At 38.8% G+C, this 21,728-nt stretch overlaps 1 protein-coding gene across 1 annotated transcript in view; it reads left to right on the top strand.

Moving 5' to 3' along the window:
- Positions 1–21,728, top strand: part of TTC29 (tetratricopeptide repeat domain 29) — a 261,315-nt gene that overhangs the window by 87,103 nt on the left and 152,484 nt on the right. The gene's annotated exons all lie outside the window — the stretch shown is intronic.

The following is a 21,728-nucleotide window of genomic DNA, read 5'->3' on the forward strand; positions in this document are numbered from 1 at the left end:
ACTCTTCTACTTAATATTTTTTAGTTAATGACATGCACACAGCAAGGCTGTTGTGTTCCAGGTACTTTGAGGAACACAGAGGCCAACAAGATGCACATTTCCCTTTAGGAGCTAGTTGAATTAGGGGGACCAACTTGTAAACAACTATAATTCAAAGCAGGATGAACAGGGGTTTTCTGAGTTCAGAGTAGTTAGTTTCAACACTGAAGATCAGGAAGGTTGCACAGAAGAGCTTTTGAGGGGCAGGATTTATACAGGCAGAAAGCGTGAGAGTCAAGGATGATAGCATATTAGACACACACACACTCCCACACTCTCAATATGATCATAGTCAGTGGGTTTGAGAAGCAATGAATTGTCATGTACAAGATAGGATACAGTAGGAGATCAAGTTGGAAAATTAGGTGAAAATTAGCTTATAGATTCTCTCTGTCTCTCTATCACATGGCAGGCACATGGCAAAATAAATTCAAACAATACAATAGAGTTTACAGTGAAAAATAAATCTTCCTTCTGTCCCTGTACTCAGTCTCACAGTTCTTTTCTCAAAGGCAAATACAGTTACAAGTTTCTGGTTTATCCTTCCAAAAATATTCATAGGTATGCCTGGCATATAGGTGCATATATATATGTGTGTCCTTTTTGTTGTTTACAAAATGGTAACGTTTTATACACACTGTTCTGTCCCCTGAGTTAACTTCCTCCATACTAATGTATATATAGACATGCCTCATTTTAAAAGGGACTCATAGTATCCCATGATATAGTTGTACTGTAATGGATTTAACTATCTCCTATTGGTGGGCATTTAGGTTATTTCCAATCAGTTTTGTTTCACAAAGGGTATAGCAGTGAAAGCTTTGTGCCAAAGTGAGAGAAGATCTACAGAATAAATTCCTAAGGGTGGAAATGCTGGTTCAAAGAGGAGAGGATATGAATTTAAAGATAAGTTTATTTTTATTTCTAATCCTCCCTTCAAAGAAGCTTAACAAGTTTATTGTCACACAACAATAAATGAAGGTGCCTGTTTCCTCAGGAGCTATGTATATCTTTAGGAAATTAGGCATATGTATTAATACATGTTGGGAATATTTTTCCAGGCCACTGTTTTTTGGCCTTATTATGAAATTCTTCCATCAACTTTTAGATATGTGTGTGGCCAAATTTATCAATTTCTTCTTGTATGATTTCTGGACATTCTTAGAAAGGCTGTACTCATTCTAAGTACAGCCTTTCTAAGAATTAGGAATTCATCGTAATTCTGGGATTATACTTTTTAATCTTTTGGAGGGTTGGAGGGTCTTGAATGCTTTGTTGGAATGTGAAGCTTATTTTTTAAGCAATGTGGAATGTTTGGTGACTTTGATGAGGCTGGTGGCATGATCTCATTCATTTATTGGCAACTGTTTATTGAGTACCTTCTAAGTGACAGACAACATGCCAGTCATGATGGATCTGATCTATTGTTTTGGAAGATAACACTAGTGGTGTAGGATAGTCTAGTAATGAATGTATTTAAGAAGCAGCATTTGGCATCCAAGTGACAAATTTCTTGATACTGTTACTCCTTTCAGAAAAGTATTGAAATTATTTTTCTGGAGGTAAAGAAGCCATAAATCAAATGTGAAGCTCACATTCATATTAACTGTGTGACCTTGGACAAATCCCTTAAATTCTCTAAGTCTCAACTGACTCAACTAATAAGTATATTTACTTTTTGGGGGGTTGAATTGTGTTTTAAAAAGATATGTCCACTTTCTAACCCCTGGAATCTATGAATTTTACCATACTTAGAAAAAAGGTCTTTGCAGAGGTAATTAAGTTAAGGCTCTTGAGATGAGGTGATCATTGTGCTGGATTTTCTGGCTGGGCTCTAAATCCAGTGACAGGGTCCTTATAAGAAAAAGGCAGAAGGAGGTTTGAAACAGACAGAAGACAAGAAGACATGCCCACAGAAGACAAGTCCCTGTGAAGATGGTGGTAGAGATTGAAGTTGCAGTGCCACAAGTCAGGTGGCTCCAGGGATGCCTGGAGCCACCAGAAGCTTGAAGAGACAGGAAGGATCCCCTCCCCATAAGAACATGGTCCTGCCAACCCTTTGATTTCAGATTGCTAGGCTTCAAAACTGTGAAAGAATCCATTCCTTTATTTTACTTTTAACATCTTTATTGGAGTGTAATTGCTTTACATTGTTGTGTTAGTTTCTACTGTATAGTAAAGTGAATCAGCTATACATACACATATATCCCCATATCCCCTCTCTCTTGGTCTCACTCCCACCCTCCCTATCCCACCCTTCTAGGTGGTCACAAAGCACCAAGCTGATCTCCCTGTGCTATGCGGCTGCTTCCCACTAGCTATCTATTTTACATTTGGTAGTGTACATATGTCCATGCCACTCTGTCACTTCTTCCCAGCTTACCCTTCCCCCTCCCCGTGTCCACAAGTCCATTCTCTATGTCTGCATCTTCATTCCTGTCCTGCCCCTAGGTTCTTCAGAATCTTTTTTTTTTAGATTCCATATATATGTGATAGCATACAGTAATTGTTTTTCTCTTTCTGACTTACTTCACTCTGTATGACAGACTCTAGGTCCATCCCCCTCATTACCAATAACTCAATTTCGTTTCTTTTTATGGCTGAGTAATATTCCATTGTATATATGTGCCACATCTTCTTTATCCATTCATCTGTCGATGGACACTTAGGTTGCTTTCATGTCCTGGCTATTGCAAATAGTGCTGCAATGAACATTGTGGTACATGACTCTTTGAATTATGGCTTTCTCAGGGTATATGCCCAGTAGTGGGATTTCTGGGTTATATGGTAGTTCTATTTTTAGTTTTTTAGGGAATCTCCATACTGTTCTCCATAGTGGCTGTATCAATTTACATTCCAACTATAAGACACTGATGAAAGTAATTAAAGATGATACAAACAGATGGAGAGATATACCATGTTCTTGGATTGGAAGAATCAACACTGTGAAAATGACTACACTACCCAAAGCAATCTACAGATTCAATGCAATCCCTATCAAACTACCAATGGGATTTTTCACAGAACTAGAACAGAAAATTGCACAGTTTGTATAGAAACAAAAAAGACCCCGAATAGTCAAAGGAATCTTGAGAAAGAAAAACGGAGCTGGAGAAATCAGGCTCCTGGACTTCAGACTATACCACAAAGCTACAGTAATCAAGACAGTATGGTACTGACACAAAAACAGAAATATAGATCAATGGAACCGGATAGAAAGCCCAGAGATAAACCCATGCACATATGGTCACCTTATCTTTGATAAAGGAGGCAAGAATATACAATGGAGAAAAGACAGCCTCTTCAATAAGTGATGCTGGGAAAACTGGAAAGCTACATGTAAGAGAATGAAATTAGAACACTCCCTAACACCATACACAAAACTCAAAATAGATTAAAGACCTAAATGTAAGGCCAGACACTATAAAACTCTTAGAGGAAAACATAGGCAGAACACTCTATGACATAAATTGCAGCAAGATCCTTTTTGACCCACCTCCTAGAGAAAGGGAAATAAAAACAAAAATAAACAATGGCACCTAATGAAACCTAAAAGCACAGCAAAGGAAACCATAAACAAGATGAAAAGGCAACGCTTTGCAAACGAAGCAACTGACAAAGGATTAATCTCCAAAATATACAAGCAGCTCATGCAGCTCAATATCAAAATAACAAACAACCCAATCCAAAAATGGGCAGAAGACCTAAACAGACATTTCTCCAAAGAAGATATACAGATTGCCAACAAACACATGAAAGGATGCTCAACATCACTAATTATTAGAGAAATGCAAATCAAAACTACAGTGAGGTATCACCTCACACCGGTCAGAATGGCCATCATCAAAAATTTTACAAACAATAAATGCTGGAGAGGGTGCGGAGAAAAGGGAACTCTTGCATTCCTTTATTTTTGAGCCATTTAGTTTGCCTTGTTACTTCAGTCCTACGAAACTAATAATAGGATTATTAGAAAAGACAATTTATATCAAGTTTTAAAAGAGTGCCTGCCTGGTATATAAAAACTTTAGATAATTAGTAGCTTTTATTATTTTTACACTAATCAACTAAGTCTCTGGGCTTTAGTAGTAGTAGTGAATATGGAAGGAAATAGATTCAGAAGTTCTGGAGGACTTGGAATTAGATTAAATCTGGGAGGTGCAGGAGACAGTGGGGTCCAGATGGGCCTAGGTTCCTGGCTGTAGAGCTGCATGGCCTCTGGTGGGGGATGCCACAGGACGCCCAGGCTTGGGGGTAAACGAGGAGTTCAGTTTTGAATACGTTGAGTTTGAGGAGTTTTTGAGATAGCCAAAGAGAGATCTATAGACAGTGGTATATGTGGGCCTGGAGCTCAAGAGGAGGTCTGGATTGAAGATGCTGTGTAAATTTGAGGCTGTATAAATTTGCAAGTTTTCAGCATATTGAAATTGTTGAGTGCAGGAGATTTCCTAGAGACAGTTAATGTTGAATGCAAAAGTTCAAGGGCCAAGCTGGGAGAAGGAGGTGCCAAGGAGATTAAGCAGTGTCTCTGGAGAGGTAGCAGGAAAACCAGGAATAGATGATGGCATGTAAGCCAAGGAAACCAGCATGTCTAAAGGAGAGAAATGAGCACATTCCTTCTGTCTCCTATCCCTGTTTGGGGCTGGAATGAGAGAGCCCCTTGCAGATATTTCCAGTAAGATCTCAACCCCCTTACCCAGGCATGTACCTCACTGAGAGTCAAGGTTAGTTCATTCTTGTCATGTAACTCTCCAGGCAGGGCAGAGTCTTTGGAAAACCAGGCAGGCCATATTCCAGGCCTTGGCTCACTGCTACTGTCAAGAGTAGCCTGTGTGGTTGGGAAGAACCAGGGACTTGCTTGAGGCAGAATATTGTTACCTTTTTGGAACACAGCTCACCCAGAACTGAGAATTTGCAGGAATCGAGCATAAGATTTGAGCCAGACCCATGGGCAGAGCTGCAGTGCCAGTGAAGAATCTGTTGTCAGGTCTGGATACAAGATGCTAAGAGCAAACTCGAAAAGGCATCAGATTCACAGCTGGAAAACAGGAGGCAGGAAACAGGTACCAGGGAATCACCAGAGAATGGGAATTTGGCACTGGGGTGTGGCTGGGTGGAGAGTGGACACTGAACAGTTGTACCTGATTCGGGGCATGGAGGTCTTCCAGCTCGGGCTGATTTTAGAGGGCAGCGTGTTTTTGCTGTTGCACTGAAATTAGTTCCCACAAAACCTGACATCTTGCTTTGATTTCAGATAGATGGCCACCATCTTTTCATTCTCTCTAGTATCTTACTTTAGCCACTTTTCCCTCCTTCCTTTCAGATATAAAAGGACATTCTTCCGACTTGAGTTTGAATCCCCTTTCAGTTTTTCTAAAATTTATTTTATTGAAGTACAGTTGATACACAATGTTGTGTTAATTTCTGCTGAACAGCAAAGTGATTCAGTTATATATACATTATTTTTTTATATTCTTTTCCATTATGGTTTATCACAGGACACTGGATAAAGTTCCCTGTGCCTTTTCACTTTTTTCTTTCTGGACTTGGTGAAGGTGATCGTATAAACTAGTGACCTATTTTCTATTTGCAAACTACAGCCTGTCTTTCCTTCTGCAGCTGCTCTCCATCTGAAGGCATGGCTTCTAGTTTACAAGATGTCTATTGGAAACCCACACCTTATTTAGTGAATGTATTGTAAAAGAAGAATTACATGATCAATTAATAAATAAGATTGATTCCCTGATTGGTTGATTAGGTATCTGCCTGGTTATCTAATCACAAGGTAAAAATTCAACACATAAAAAAAGAATTTTTCTTTTGAAGTCCTTTTTTATCCTACTTTCCCACCCTGTGCAGTATTACCAACACTATCTTCATCTGTTCTAAAGCATCGATGGTGTTTCTGTCACACTGTAGTTCTGGAGGGCAGTAAGAATGCCTTGAAATCAGCTTCGTCATGTGGGAACCAGCGTGAGAAGCTGTCCAGTTAGATTTAACATTGCCTTTTCATATTCAGTCTATCTCATCATCAATTCTGTACACTGTTTTTATTCTCTCACTTGTATTTTAAGCTTATAATTTGGAATATTTTCCAATTTTCAGGATCTTGCCCCTAGATTCAACCACTACCTCTAACAAATTTCTTCTCCCTTCCAGTAATGTTCATCTGTTTAAAGATTTTTACGTGAATTTTTCAAAGAATCTTGGCTTAGAGAAACCTGTCACAGGTAAATATCCCTAATTAATGGTTCTGATGATCTGAAACAGAAGGGACTCTGAAATTTTGCTAATGTATCTCAATTGAAAAGCTTTAATTTATTAATAAATGATTAATACATGTAATAGAAGAATATGTTGACAAGTATATAAATAAGGTTTGGTCATCCATTCCTTGCTGACCAAGCATTCTTTACTGAATGACGGACTAGCACTAAGTTAAAAACAAATAATGGATTTATTTAGGGCTGAAATCTACTAATGAGAAAAGGGCATTTGGTGAAGAGAAGTGATAGTTCCTGTAATAAACCTGTGCAGCAGGTCACAGAGACACTGACATTTAAAGAGGAGAAAGCTACCCACGTATATCAATCAGGTGCTGAGGAAAGTAGTAATTCCCTTTGGCCATCATCAATTTCCACCTGAAAATGTTCCAAGTAGAGTAGATTCTGAATTTTAGAAAGTAAATACATCTTATGAGGGCTTCCCTGGTGGCGCAGTGGTTGGGAGTCCGCCTGCCGATGCGGGGGACAGGGGTTTGTGCCCCGGTCCGGGAGGATCCCACGTGCCACGGAGCGGCTGGGCCCCTGAGCCGTTGCCGCTGGGCCTGCGCATCCGGAGCCTGTGCTCTGCAGCAGGAGAGGCCACAGCAAGGAGAGGCCGTTGTACCGCAAAAAAAAGAAAAAAAAAATGTATCTTATGAAGTCCTAAGATTTCAAAGAGAAAAATATTTTACCAAAAATCACATTCAAGACCTTATGCAAAGTTGGCCCAGCTCCCACAATCAAATATTGCAACCATAAAGTTATTTTAAGAAAAAGGATGGTCCTATCGTAGTAAATTGTTTTCATGCACGAATTTTCTTTCTCTCTAAATGCTCTATTCCACTTACTAATCTTAGGAACATCAACTTTACTTTGTCTTCGGTACATTCAGTGAGTTATTTGCTTCCCATTGTTTAGTGATAATGTAGCCTATCAAAAATTATATTGTGAAAGGAAAATTCACCATATTGATTTTGCTTTTGTAGTACAAAATTCTTGTCCTAGTATTTAATTATTCCATATACAAAACAGTAGCTATTTGTATGTTTGAAGACATGTCATCATCTTTATAATAACTTAGAATGCTTCTAATACTGGTGTTAGCTTGTATGCATGGTTAACCCAAATCTCTAGCCTCCTCAGCAGCACCCCATAGAGAAATGCATGTAAACGATGTAGCAGAAAAAAATAGTTACACTAATATTCTAGCAGCTAATGGATTGTAGGTAAATATTAACAATGGAGGGTATGGGTCATATTTGTAAAATGATATATTCTTAAGTTTTCACTAAGTAATTGTAATTAAATTTTATTTATTATTTTAACTCAATAGATGCAAACAAAGACAAAGCTATTATATATCAGCAGGCATTTTTAACAAAGGATGATTTATTTGATTTGTAATGTTTAAGGCACAGAAAGTTTGGGGATTCTTACAGTTGTTTCCATTTAGTTTCTTCTGTGTTCAATTTGATACCTTCTCCCTTAAAAGTCACTCCATCCTTGATGACAGTGGGCTCTTCATCTAAATGGTAATCTAGCTGACACATACATGCCTTGGCAGATTCTAAGGTAACATACATAAAACAAATTTTCCTTTTGGTCACTTTTATAAGTGAAGATTTTTATCTACCATGAAACCATGATGCAACCTGAATAAATGTGAGTTCTTCATGGCTCTCTTGGTGGAATACCATATTAAAAGGAAAACATCCACCAAGCTAAAAGGAAAGTAATATCAATTTCTCCTTACTTGTCCTCAAAGAACAAGAGGTAAAGTTCTTAACTCACAGTAACATCGTTTAGACTCTTCTCTCCTTCCATTTAAAATTTTTTTTCAATTTGTCTTTCTCTAGATATCCTGAAGCCTGTATCTTCATGTCACTCTCTGGACCCCAAAGTTCCTTCCTGTGTTCCACTCACACATGGTTAATCACCCCTCTCCCTTCCCTCTCTCATCTGCCTGCTTTTCTTTCTCACATCTCTTCAACAGGCACATGAAAAGATGCTCAACATTGCTAATTATTAGAGAAATGCAAGTCAAAACTATAATAAGGTACACCTCACACTGGTCAGAATGGCCATCATTAAAAAGTCTACCAATAACAAATGCTGGAGAAGGTGTGGAGAAAAGGGAACCCTCATACACCATTGGTGGGAAAGTAAATTAGTGTAGCCACTATGGAAAACAGTATGGAGGTTCCTCAAAAAACTCAAAGTAGAGTTGCCATATGATCCAACAATCCCACTCCTGGGCATATATCTAGAGAAAACTCCAATTCGAAAACATACATGCACCCCAGTGTTCATAGCAGCACTATTTACAATAAGCCAAGACATGGAAACAACCTAAATGTCCATGGACAGATGAATGGATAAAGAAGATGTGGTATATATATACAATGGAATACTACTGAGCCATAAAAAAGAATGAAATAATGCCATTTGCAGCAACGTGGACGGACCTAGAGATTATCATACTAAGTGAAGTAAGTCAGACACCATATGATATCACTTATATGTGGAATCTGAAATATGACGCAGATGAACCTATCTATGAAACAGAAACAGACTCACAGACATTGAGAACAGACCTGTGGTTGCCAAGGGGGAGGTGGAGTGGGGGAGAGATGGATTGGGAGTTTGGTATTAGCAGATGCAAAGTATTATATATGGAATGGTCGGACAACAAAGTCCTACTGTATAGTACTGGGAACTATATTCATAGTTTCCTGTGATTAACCATAAGGGAAAAGAATATGAAAAGAATGTATATGTATATATGTATAACTGAATCACTTTGCTATACAGTAGAAATTAACACAACATTGTAAAGTACTATACTTTAATAAAATAAATTAAAAAGAAATTGTGGTTCTTTTTAGCAGACTCATTTCTACTTCTTCTATCCTTACTCTTCCCCCCCAAAATTCTAACTCTCATCTGCATAGTAGAGGCCCAGTATGGGGGGCTGGTTTGGGGGAGGAAGGAGGAGTGGGCCAGGCCAGAACTAGTAGCTGGGAAAGGAAACAAATACTCGTGCAGGAATTGCTTTTGATTCTCTTGCTCTTTTTTTTTTTTTTTTAACGCGGGCCTCTCACTGCTGTGGCCTCTCCTGTTGCGGAGCACAGGCTCCGGACGCGCAGGCTCAGCGGCCATGGCTCACGGGCCCAGCCGCTCCGCGATATGTGGGATCTTCCCGGACCGGGGCATGAACCTGTGTCCCCTGCATCAGCAGGTGGACTCTCAACCGCTGTGCCACCAGGGAAGCCTGATTCTCTTGCTCTTTATGTGACACATTGTTGAAAACTATATGTGAAAAGAAAAGAAATGTTAAAAAAAAAAAAAAAAAAGGAGAGAAATGGAAAGAAAGTAAAGAAGCCAAGGACCAAGGCAAAGGAGAGATGGAGAAAGAGGTGCTCTGAGGCTCTGTCTTCATTTAGGTCTTTGGTGCATTCATTCACATGCTTCAACTCTGCAAAGTTCTGCACATTTGCAGTATAGGATGATATGATAAATCTTTCTGATGGACCATACCTACTAATGCACATAGTCTGAATCAGTTTGTCTACAGGAGGAATTGCTTCTTCAATCTGCCTTTCACCCTTTCCTGTCTTCTTTCAGCTCTGTGTACTAGACTGTGAGAAGTTTAGGACCAGTTTAATAGGGTATCATAATATTTAGTTAGAGTTGCCTGAGTGGATACAATGCTCACATCTGTTACCAAATCTGTGATTCTTAGAAGTCTGCATGAAGTAAAGGCAGTAAATGCTAGCATTCTTCAGATAAGGAACTCTCAATTGCTTTTTAGAGAGTACATTTAACAACTCTTTGAAAAGAGAGGACAATGTGAAATGGTTAAGATGGTGGACTTTAAAATCAGCTGATGGAGGATGGAATCCCAGCTCTGCTATCAGCACACCATATGACATTACATAAGCAAAGTGACGATTCTGAGCATTAGTTTCTTCGTCTGTAAAATGGGAATAATACTGCTCCCTAACTCAGCACAGCTCTGTGAAAATTAAGTGAGAAAACGTGTGTAAAGTTTGTGGCATAAAGTCTAACATATAGAAAACTGTGACTATTATATTACCATTAATATGCATAAAATAACTAGTTTCCAAAGTGCTAGATGGTCAAACATCTACAGAAATCACAATTTCTGGTTTTTGCTCTAGGCCCAAGTATTCCCAAACCAACAGTTAACGTAGGATAAAATGTTAAATATGTAGGTGAAAGTCTTTAAAAAGCTGTTGGAAGTAGGATTTTATTTAGAAAGTATGTTACATTATAAAGATCATCTTTATGTAATATAGTTCAATTGTAATAGCAATATCTCTCTAATTGTTTTTTTATTGAAGTATAGTTGATTTATTATACAATGTTTCAGGTGTACCAGCAAAGTGATTCACATATACATATGAATATATATTTATTCTTTATATATATATATATTTTTTTCTTTTCCAGATTCTTTTCCATTATAGGTTATTACAAGATGTTAAATATAGTTCCCTGTGCTACACAGTAGGTCCTTGTTGTTTACCTATTTTATATATAGTAGTATCTGTTAATGCCAAATTCCTAATTTATGCCCCCCTTTCCCCTTTTGTAACCATTAGTTTATTTTCTATGTCTGTGAGTCTATTTCTGTTTTGTAAATAAGCTCATTTGTATCTTTTTTTTTTTTAGATTTCACATATAAGTGTTATCTCTAATTGTTAAGTGGTTAAATATTTGAACTGACAGTAGGTTTTGAGCTATAGTCTTTATAAGGAAGGTAACTACGGTGTAGAAAGAGCATGTGAGAGTTGAAGTTAGAAGAGATGGCTCTTAGGCCTGTCTGCCACATACGAGCTGCTGACCTTAGCTTAGTCACTTAATTTCTTGGAGGCTCAGTTTCATTTGTAAAATAAGGATGACGATGACAGCTTCACTATATCTTTGTGAAAATCAAAAGAAATAAAAGTATCTTTACACTTTAGACTACCAACAGTTTTCAGATGTAAGGTACCATTATTACTACAGGCTATGATATAATTAGCACTGAGCACTGACAGCAATGATACTCTAGTAGGTAATATTTACTGAGTATCTATTGAGAGCTCCTGCTTTGTACTTATTTTTTTCTTAACCGTAATTCACTAAATGTATCATATGTAAATTACATAGTGCTTACATTTATCTTTGTAGTGGCACATATTTTTCTAATGGAAAATAATAAACCAACATTTTATGGAAAACTTTTTATTAATTTATTAATAACTTTTCCTTGAGTTAAAAAAGGCATTTATAGGGGCTTCCCTGGTGGCGCAGTGGTTGAGAGTCTGCCTGCCGATGCAGGGGACACGGGTTCATGCCCCGGTCCGGGAAGATCCCACGTGCCGCAGAGCGGCTGGGCCCGTGAGCCATGGCCGCTGAGCCTGCGCATCCGGAGCCTGTGCTCCGCAACGGGAGAGGCCTCGGCGATGAGAGGCCCGCGTACCACAAAAAAAAAAAAAAAAAAAAAAAAAAGGCATTTATCTCCCCCCAAAAAAGAAATATGAGTCATTTCTTAAAGATCAGAGCTCTTCACTGTCGACAATAGAAGTTGTCTTTACTTGCAATTAGAAATCATTACCTAAAATTGACCCTTCTGTTCCTGTTTAATGGCCTCAGTGTCTGAGAGGAGCTCAGATGCTGGCACAGAGGAAACATGGCCTCCTCCTCCCAGAGGACCTCTGGTTATCATTATACAAAACATGCAGACAGTCCTGTGTGCAGCCAGTGCGCCTCCTGGTCCTGTGTTCATCACCAGCTTGGGAAGCATGCTACAGAGGGCTCGCCATGCAGCTTGAGACGGTTCAGGTGTAAGCTCAGGGGACTCGGCAGTCAGTTTCCTGCTTTACATCAGAGTTTTTATCTGCCTTATCCTTTTGGCTCATGACCCACCTCAAGCAGTCTCCTTCTTGGGAATCTAAAGGAGCAGCTGTCCCATATCCCATTTCCCCCAGTTGTCGCCATGCAGGCCTCTTTCTATTCGGCATCGTAGACCCTCCACACACACCCCAACCACTATCCAAATTAGCGCTTCCTTCATTTTCATTCTATACATTTTGCTAAGTAGAGAAATGTTCAAAATATCCTCATCTGACAAGCAAAAAAAGGTCATAGGATTAAAAAAAACACCGATATAAGAAGAAAATAGTCATATTTCCTAATTTTAAAAAATGGATTTATTTCCAAATCATAGAATTCTATTACTCTAAATTATTAAGCAATAACTTACAGCATGGTATGTGTGTATTCCACATCTGATGTTATTTAATACCTTTTGAACAGTTAGCCTTATTTGGAAAATAGTATTTTAAGTAGCTCATTAAAAATGTGTTTTAATAATTTGGAGATTATGAAAACATAAAATGTTTTACTAATAATTTTGCTACTGTTATCTCTGTATTTAAAGTCATGACCTTTCTAAAGCATTAAAACAGATGACCTTACAGTAACAAGTTAATAAAAATTTCTGTAGCAAAGACTGCAGACTAAAATCTTAGTAAATTAAAATTTAAAATTTCCCTGTTAATGGGGAGCTAACTCTCTTTAAACCCTTTATTTATTTATTTTTTTAGGTTTCCTAATGGTTCTTTTTCTTTACAATGTTACAGCTTAGGAAAATAGCATGTGTGTTTTTCTTCTTTTTAAATGATGAATACATAATGGTACTTCTCATAGAAATTACAGTATTTGTCACTTAAATGACAAAAGCATTATAGAAAAATTTAAAAACTCAAGAAAAAATAAAAGTCTGGTTTTTTGTTTTTTTTTTTTTTTGTGTGTGTGTGTGTGGTATGCGGGCCTCTCACTGTTGTAGCCTCTCCTGTTGCGGAGCACAGGCTCCGGGTGCGCAGGCTCAGCGGCCATGGCTCACGGGCCCAGCCGCTCCACGGCATGTGGGATCCTCCCGGACCAGGGCATGAACCTGTGTCCCCCACATCGGCAGGCGGACTCTCAACCACTGCACCACCAGGGAAGCCCAGAAGTCTGTATTTTTAAAAACAGTAATCTGTATGGCAAAATTTACAAGTTGTAGACTTTCACGGAAATGAAAAGAAGTTTTATGTCAGGAAAGAAAGTTCATGGCCTAAATGAATATAAACAGTGATTTTCTAGTAATAAAATTTATTTATTTATTTTTTAAATGTGAAAGCTGGTTTTAAATTCCCTTGAGCTCTAGAATACCACTTTAATCAAAACTTTCTGAATATTATTATTATTTCTTGTAAAAAAAAAAGTGCTGCTAGACTAGCTCTTTTCAAAGCTGCTGAAATTTTTGTTTCCAGTCATTTTAAGAAATAGTGCACAAATTTCGGATATCTGCTTTGAGAGAAAATGAAGAGAAGGATAATTATTTCTATTTGGTTCATTCTAAAGAGGGTGAACTTCAAGACTCTGAAAATTGAGACTCTAATCAACTATCCCGAATAGTGACATATGGAACATAATGTATGTAGACTCCTTAAAGTTCAAGGCCTAGCATATGAAAATGTTCTCTGGAGCAATAAAGCAACCTGCATAGTTCATCACAAGACTAATTGTATGACAGACCTAGAGGCAACGGCACAGCTGTTAGCAAACATTAATCCAGAGGCCCCCAAAGAAGAGGCATCACACCTGCAAGAAGCCAGGGATGATTATAGGATTAGATGGGTTAAACAGCAATCCTGTGCAGATCATACTTCATCATTATAAATCGAGCCAAATTGTATATTTTTCCTCTACAACATGAGAGGGATAACTTCAGAAAGAAAAATGTCATTCAACATCTTAAAACTTATCCAAAGTATTCTCAAATGTATCTGCAGTGTAGATAGTTTCTTGATCTTCAATTAACAGCTGTATTGACTTATAGAGATTATCAGTATATTAGTGCTCAATAAAAACAACGTATACTAGACTCTAAAAAATAGCATTAATCCTATACTACTAATATTCAATCTATATACTTAAAAATATTTAAAAACTATTTTACCCAGTAATTTCAACCCTCTCCCTAAATAAACGTGTAAAAGTTTAGTTAATAACTAATAAAAATCGACTTGTTGAAGATTTAATCACCGTTTTTTTCATGAATGTCTTCTTTTGACCCTCTTTTTTTCTAGTATGTAACAGCTTTCGTTTGTGAGCGTTTCAAGGGAGAAGGTTAATATTCTTTTACATAAAAGTGTGACCTAGAGGCAAAAAAATTAGAAGGTCAAATAGTATCAAAGTCTGGCAAGGATGTGAAACAGCAGGAACTATGGTTAGAAGTGGAGTCTCGTTCAGAGTGATGGGTGGGGGCCAGTTAGTATATGATTACCCTGTGGTGCCAGCCCCACTCCACAGAGAAACTCTTCAGTGACATGTTACAGAGGGCCTTTGAGTGGAAAGGGAATAAAAGAGGGAGAGAGAATGGAGAAAAAAATTTATTAAAAACAATCGAGAGGGCGTGCACAAATCAATAGTGTGCCCTGCTCTAAAGAGTGCGGCGAACTTGATTCTGTGTGCTAGAGTTTCATAATAAATAATCACATAATGTAGCAGTGACAAAATGCTTTTTGATTGCAGCCTGAATGTGTCTCATGGTTCTTGCTCAAATAGATATTTGAGATATTTAGATGTTTTTTTTTTTTTACAAAGCTCACAAAGAGTTCTTTGAGTTTCTGGTGGACATTTTTGCACTAGTATTCAACTAACCATCTTGATGTTTTGATTTGGGTTCCCCAGTAGCAGACTTTGAGACATGGTTTTGAGTACAGGTTGTTTATCTGGGAGAGGTTCCACAAGCAGAAGCATCCAGCCAAAGAAGGAGGCCACAGAAGGTGTGTTGCCGCTAATGGAACTCCATCCTGCTGGCACACTCTGGGAAACAGATCAGTTATCCCAATGGAGGAACAAGGGAGCTGGTGTATTTATCCACCAATTCGCAGCCTCTGTTGGTTGAGAGCTGCTTCCAGGGACACATTCTCTGGCAATTCCAGTTTACCATGAGGCCAGCCATCAGACAGAAAGTTCCAGGTGCTGCCTCAGCAGCCTTTGGCTGCAGAGATGACAGGAGCGGCACTGACAGTGTCAGCTACACCCGTGCAAATCATTTGATTTCTAAGCTTCCTTTTCCATCCCATAAAATGGGATGATATAGTTGCTGTGAGGATTAAATGAGACAAGATAGTAATGTGCTTGGCACTTAGTAAGCATTCAATAAATGGTAGCTTTGTTCTGTTTTAAGAACACTCACAATTTTGCATATCTTTTGACTCAGGAATTACTCATTTCAGAATTTATCTAAAGGAAATAATTATTAATGTATACAAATATTTAGCTGTAATATTGTTTGTATAATTATTAATATATTCAGAGATTCAGCTATAACTTTTTTATACAATGTTATGTGTTGTTTATAATGGGGAAAAATCCAGAAGCAAAGTAAATGTACAATAGCAAATTAATTAAACATCGTTGAGTATCCTGACACAAAAAAATAAATATTTTATAACAATAAAAGCAATATCAATATATTAAATAAAATATCAGGATACAATACAATGTACATTATGACTGTACTTATATGTTTATATACACACATATACATATGTATATATGAAAATACTAGAAACACCAAATTGTTTTCAGTGATTATCTGTGGAAGCTGGGCTACGGATGATTTTAATTTTCTATTTTGGGGGGAGTGATGGGTCTGTATTCCCCAAAATTTCTAACAATTAACATATATGGATTTTGTAATAAGAAAAAGCTATTATTTTTCCATTCCATTAAAATTTAAAGACCTTAATTAATGTTTTCAGTAGGTTTTATATAGACTGTTTTCATAGTAAAAATCTTCTACACAGGATTGATAGTAGCAGTTAGCCATTTCTGCAGCTCATCTTATCCCAAAACATTAGAGAAAGTTATTAAATGCTTGACAACTAATAAAGGACATATAAAGATGACCTGATAAAGTGAAAAGACAATCATATGAATTATAAAGCAAAAACAATAAAATAGGGAGAAAACTACAGCCCTGTGCCTTTTGGTATCCTGAGTAAATCTGGCCAAAGTCCATGTAAACAAGAATAGTAACTACTATGTTGATGATGGACTATTTTATGTGTTTATTTATTTATTGAAGTGTAGTCGATTTACAGTGTTGTGTTAGTTTCAGGTGTACAGCAGAATGAATCAGTTATACATATATATGTGCATATATCTATTCTTTTTCAGATTCTTTTCCATTATAGGTTATTACAAGATATTGAGTATAGTTCCCATATTCATATAGTGCCATACAGTAGGACCTTGTTGTTTATCTGTTTTATATATAGTGATGATTTGTTTTAAATTTCAGTTTGGTGCACATTTTTGAATAACAGATCTGAGCCATTTCCTCACGCTCAAGTAGATTCTTATTATGCTGCAAGACTGAATTGCCTGTACAGGAAATGGGCACCTAACACGTACTTGTGCCATACTTTAACAGGAACCAAGAGCTAGAGAAGCAGCAGGGAAACTTTGTCTTATTTGGAGATGTCTTGTTTCTAACGTTGGGTTACAGATATCACCACCACTATTACATCTCACCCCAGCGAATCTCTAGGAGAGGGTCCTGAAATAAGCTAAGCCAATCAGATTGCTTACCTGATAATTTTGTTTATTTAAATAAACATTTGAATTGAACTTTTCAAGGTAAAGGGCAGCTGTCCCCTCAGTGGAGAGGAGACAACACAAGTGAAGGCCTGGGAGGGCCGAAAATGCTTTCCAGTCACGCTGGGGTGTCAAACTCGGATGGTGGTGGTGTAGCTCCTAATAGACACATTTGACAGACATTTCACAACTTTACAGTTTTTCTGGCTGGGTAGATGAAAGTAAGGAGACAGGATGGAGACCAAGATGAATCTGGAGCTTTTTGTTCAAGTAATCCAAAGTACGGTGGTACTGTTAGCTGAGATAAAGCCACAGGAGGAGAAGCAGCTACATAGAGGAATTTTTAATAGCGATTTGGAGGACATCTGTTGTCTCTGTCTTCCCAGAGCATCACACCATTCCCACCGCCACTTTTCTGCGGGCTATGGTCTTGTTTCTAACGTTGGGTTACAGATATCACCACCACTATTACATCTCACCCCAGCGAATCTCTAGGAGAGGGTCCTGAAATAAGCTAAGCCAATCAGATTGCTTACCTGATAAGTTTGTTTATTTAAATCAGAGCCAGTCCTCTGTGGTGAGGCTGGGAGCTTCTAGAGCCATGGAGGATGGTGCGCTGAGAGAATAAAGCTAATACACAGAGGAAAAACCAAGATAAGAAATGGAGAGAACAATTCCTAGTGGCATTTGAGTCCTTAGTTTCCCCTTTGGCCTAAATTAGATTGGGGTGGTTTTTGTCCCGTGAAATGAAATGAGCCCTAACTGATAGAACAGCAACATCCTGAATAACAACTGATGTGTCTTTGTGTGTTATGTGTCTAGAACTGTACCCAAAGCTTTATCTCATTTAATACTCACAAGAACCCTAAGAGGCAGATATTACTAGTATTTTCTATTTACTCCCATTTCACAGATGAAGAAGGCTGAGACTTAGACTAAGTGACCTCCCCATGGAGATCTCGAAGCTAGCAAACGCAGAGCCAAGACTGAGGAGTCAGCTACGCCCCTAACTGCTAATGCTGTTGCAACTGACAAAGTCGTCAGTAAGATGATTTTTTTTTGGGAGGCGGGGTACGCGGATCTCTCACTGTTGTGGCCTCTCCCGTTGCGCAGCACAGGCTCCGGACGCGCAGGCTCAGCAGCGGCCATGGCTCACGGGCCCAGCCGCTCCGCGGCATGTGGGATCTTCCCAGACCGGGGCACGAACCCGTGTCCCCTGCATCGGCAGGCGGACTCTCAACCACTGTGCCACCAGGGAAGCCCCAGTAAGATGATTTTAAACTCCTTTGTTAAGTCTCATCACAAATTTCTCATGTACATTTTAAAAAATATTCTCATCTGTTCTGCTTAATGAACTACTTATTGGCATAAATAACACTTTGTTATTCTTGTCCAGTAGAAATTATTATTGAATAACACTTGATGCCTAAAAAGAAAAATCACCTCCCTGCTGCCAGGCCAGTTCAGAATCAGCACAGAATTGGGGGAAGAGAGTGAGAGGGTACAGGACGTGGGAGTGTCAAGTGGCATCAGGCTAAGAGTGACCCACTGCTTTGTAGCTTCTCCAGAGAAAGAGACGCCAGGAATTCTCACCTCTCATTTTCATTTCCCATCTCCCTCTTACGCTCCATTGGCATAGATAAAGGCGTACCATAGATTCCTCGTTGGTTATGACTTACCTGCTTAGCTGAATTTGCCTTGTTTTCTCTGGATGTTTTGCTGACAATGAACTATGTAGCAGCGCTAGAGTTAATACATCTGTAAAAAGCAAAAAAAAAAAAGTAGCAGAGTTCTTTCTCAAAAGCAGTGTGTTCAACACATTATTCCTATAACCCCTGGTCTCTTCTTGCTAGTGATACAAATTTGCTATCTACAAGCAACTCTTAGTAAATGCAAGGGAAAGAGCATAAAAAGTATCATTTGTTAGATTTTCAGTTGAAAAATCTGGTAGAGCAGAATGTTTGTCACTTTTGGATAAAATAAATTGGGGGAGAGAGATAGGTCCTTCCTGTACGTTTCAAATCTCTCTGTTACTGTCTTAACCATTATCACAGTGTGATGTCGTGGTTAAGAGCACGGCCCCTGGAGTCACATCGCCTGATTCCACATCCTGGTCCTGCCACTTCTAATCCTGTGACCTTGGGTGAGTTACTTAACCTCTCTTGTGCCTCCGTTTCTCACTTGCAGCATAAGGATTATGTTAGTACCAGTTAGGTACTAATAGGTACACATAGGGTGGTTGTGAAGGTTGAATAGGTGCATATGTAGAAAGTACTTAGATCTATGCCTGGCATACTGCACTCCCTCAATAAATGCTGGTGAATAGTATGGAATAGTAAAAGAATGATTTGCTGGGTTAGTGCAAGGATTATGTTATTCCTGCTGCCATCGCTGACTTACCACATCATAGACAAATCTCTTAGCATCCCACTTTGTAAAATGAAGATGATATTTATTAATATAGCATGTAGCTGAAAATTCCATTGGAATAGTAACGAGATAATGGTCTATTGGTCCTTATTATTGTACTGCAAATGATTTAACTATACCTTTTTCCTAAATTTAATTAAACATATTCATTTTCCCTATGAGCTTATATTAGCTTACAGCAGAGTGACTGTTTATGATGTTCATTTTTATATGTTATAATATCACAGATATTACCAAAATAAACATTTTCACTTTAAAATATTATGTAAATAATTACTGTTTGTCACAAGCTTGCAAGGCAAAAATTACTTTTTAATTGTTTATTGTAATAGATTATGTGGGAATGGAAAAGTACTGTCCAGGCAATCATTATGATCTTCAAAATTGGTTTTGAAAGTACTAGAGAGACCACCAAACTGGGAGTCAGACATCCTGAGTTCTAGTTGTGGTTTTGTTAACAAGCTCTTTGGCCTTGGACAAGTCATTAAACCTTGTTCAATTTCCTTAACAACATTGTTGCAGGACACCATTGTTGTAATCTTGGTTGACAGTAGGACAGGTGGTACCAAAAGGAACCAGAACTTGGAGCCTGGTCTGCATGGTGGCAGACTGCAGGCAGCATCGTGGCACTGAGGTGGGAGAGAGGACCAGATAAAAGTGCTGTCTCTGAAATCAGATGGCTTGGGTCCAAATCTTTCCTTAATCACTTACCACTTATATGACCTTGGCCCAGTGGCTTCACCTCTATGTGCCTCAGTTTTCTCACCTTTAAAAAAAATGTAATAATAATAATAATAATGCCTACCTGTGGGTGTCAGGGAGATTAAATTAGTTAATATGTGTAGTCTTAAGAGTAATCTATGACTTACTCACTCAGCAAATAGTTTTGGAGCACCTATTGCCAAATCCTACTCTAGACACTTGGAATACATAAACAGCAAAACAAAGACCTTTGTCCTCATGGGCTTCCATCCCATTGGAGAAAGACGGACAACGAAGATGAAACATAATGAACAATTGAGTTATGACAGCAGTTGATAGTTTGTTAGACAATCATAAGCGATAGAGAAATAAAGAAAAAAAATACAAAGGAATGATTCAGGAATGCCAAAGCAAGTGGTGGGTGGGAGGAATTTTAAACAGATGATCAGAGAAGGAAGGCGTTGTGGAGAAGTTGACTTTGCTGCAAGACTGAAGCAGATGAGAGAGTTAGTCATGCAGGTAAGGGAAGTACATTCCAAGCAGGGGCGATCGTCAAGGTCAGAGGCCCTAGGCAGCAATGTGCCTCAGAGGCTTGGGGCCAGGAAGGCTGAAAAGAAGCAAAAGGAGAGCAAAGTAATAGGAGCCGAAGTTGGAGAGATGAGGGGTGGGATCACGGAAGGCATCCCATTATAATGAGATGTGTTTTTTGTCTGGGTGAAAAGGGGGTCATGCAGGCAGAGGAATGACATAAGAAATACTCCTGCTATCATCAGTTATTATCATTAGGCCATGTGGTGAAAAAAGTAGCAGCTGGTAATAGGCAAAGCTGAAACCAGACCAGCATGAGGTTAACATCCAGAACATCGGACACCAGGCAGTGGGTAGCCCTGTAGGTAAGTGAAGAGTACCTTCCGGGAAAGGCACCAGGAGGCAGTAAGCTGTGAGGTCTCCGTCAGCACAGCCACCCTCAGGGTCACCCTGCAGTAGGCATATCACAGTGCTCTAGAAGAAAACAAGTAGGATTTGAAGTCCAATAAACCCAGTCCAAATCCTTTCTCCTCCTCCAACTCTAGGACTGTGCGCACCAGAGAGAGTTACTCAGCCTCTCTGTGCTTCGTGTTTCTCGTTTGTGCAATGGGAATGTTAATATTTATCTCAAAGAGCTCTGTGAAGAGTAAACGTACCAAGAATATAAAACACTCTGCATAGGTAGTTTTTGCTCAGTTAATGGTAGTGACCGCCATTGGCAAGTGACAAGCACCAAGTCACAGGGACTGGGGTTCAGGAATGGGACTTGTGGTGGGAGCACATTGATGGTGGTAAGGTAGGTCTCCAGACTCACAGTAAGTAGGGACCCAACCACGTACCAAGTACCAAGACAGAGATTCAAGCAAGAAGAATAAGGGATGCAGCTCCAAAGGCTGCGATACATGTTGGGGCCTTGGTCTCAAGGCACCCAGCAAGAGCCTGGTCACTTTTTTTTTTTTTTTTAATTTATTTTTGGCTGCATTGGGTCTTCGTTGCTGCGCATGGGCTTTCTCTAGCTGCGGTGAGCAGGGGCTACTCTTTGCTTCGGTGCACGGGCTTCTTATTGCGGTGGCTTCTCTTGTTGCCGAGCACGGGCTCTAG

Source organism: Phocoena sinus, chromosome 5 (assembly GCF_008692025.1).
Source record: "Phocoena sinus isolate mPhoSin1 chromosome 5, mPhoSin1.pri, whole genome shotgun sequence".
NCBI lineage: Eukaryota > Metazoa > Chordata > Mammalia > Artiodactyla > Phocoenidae > Phocoena > Phocoena sinus.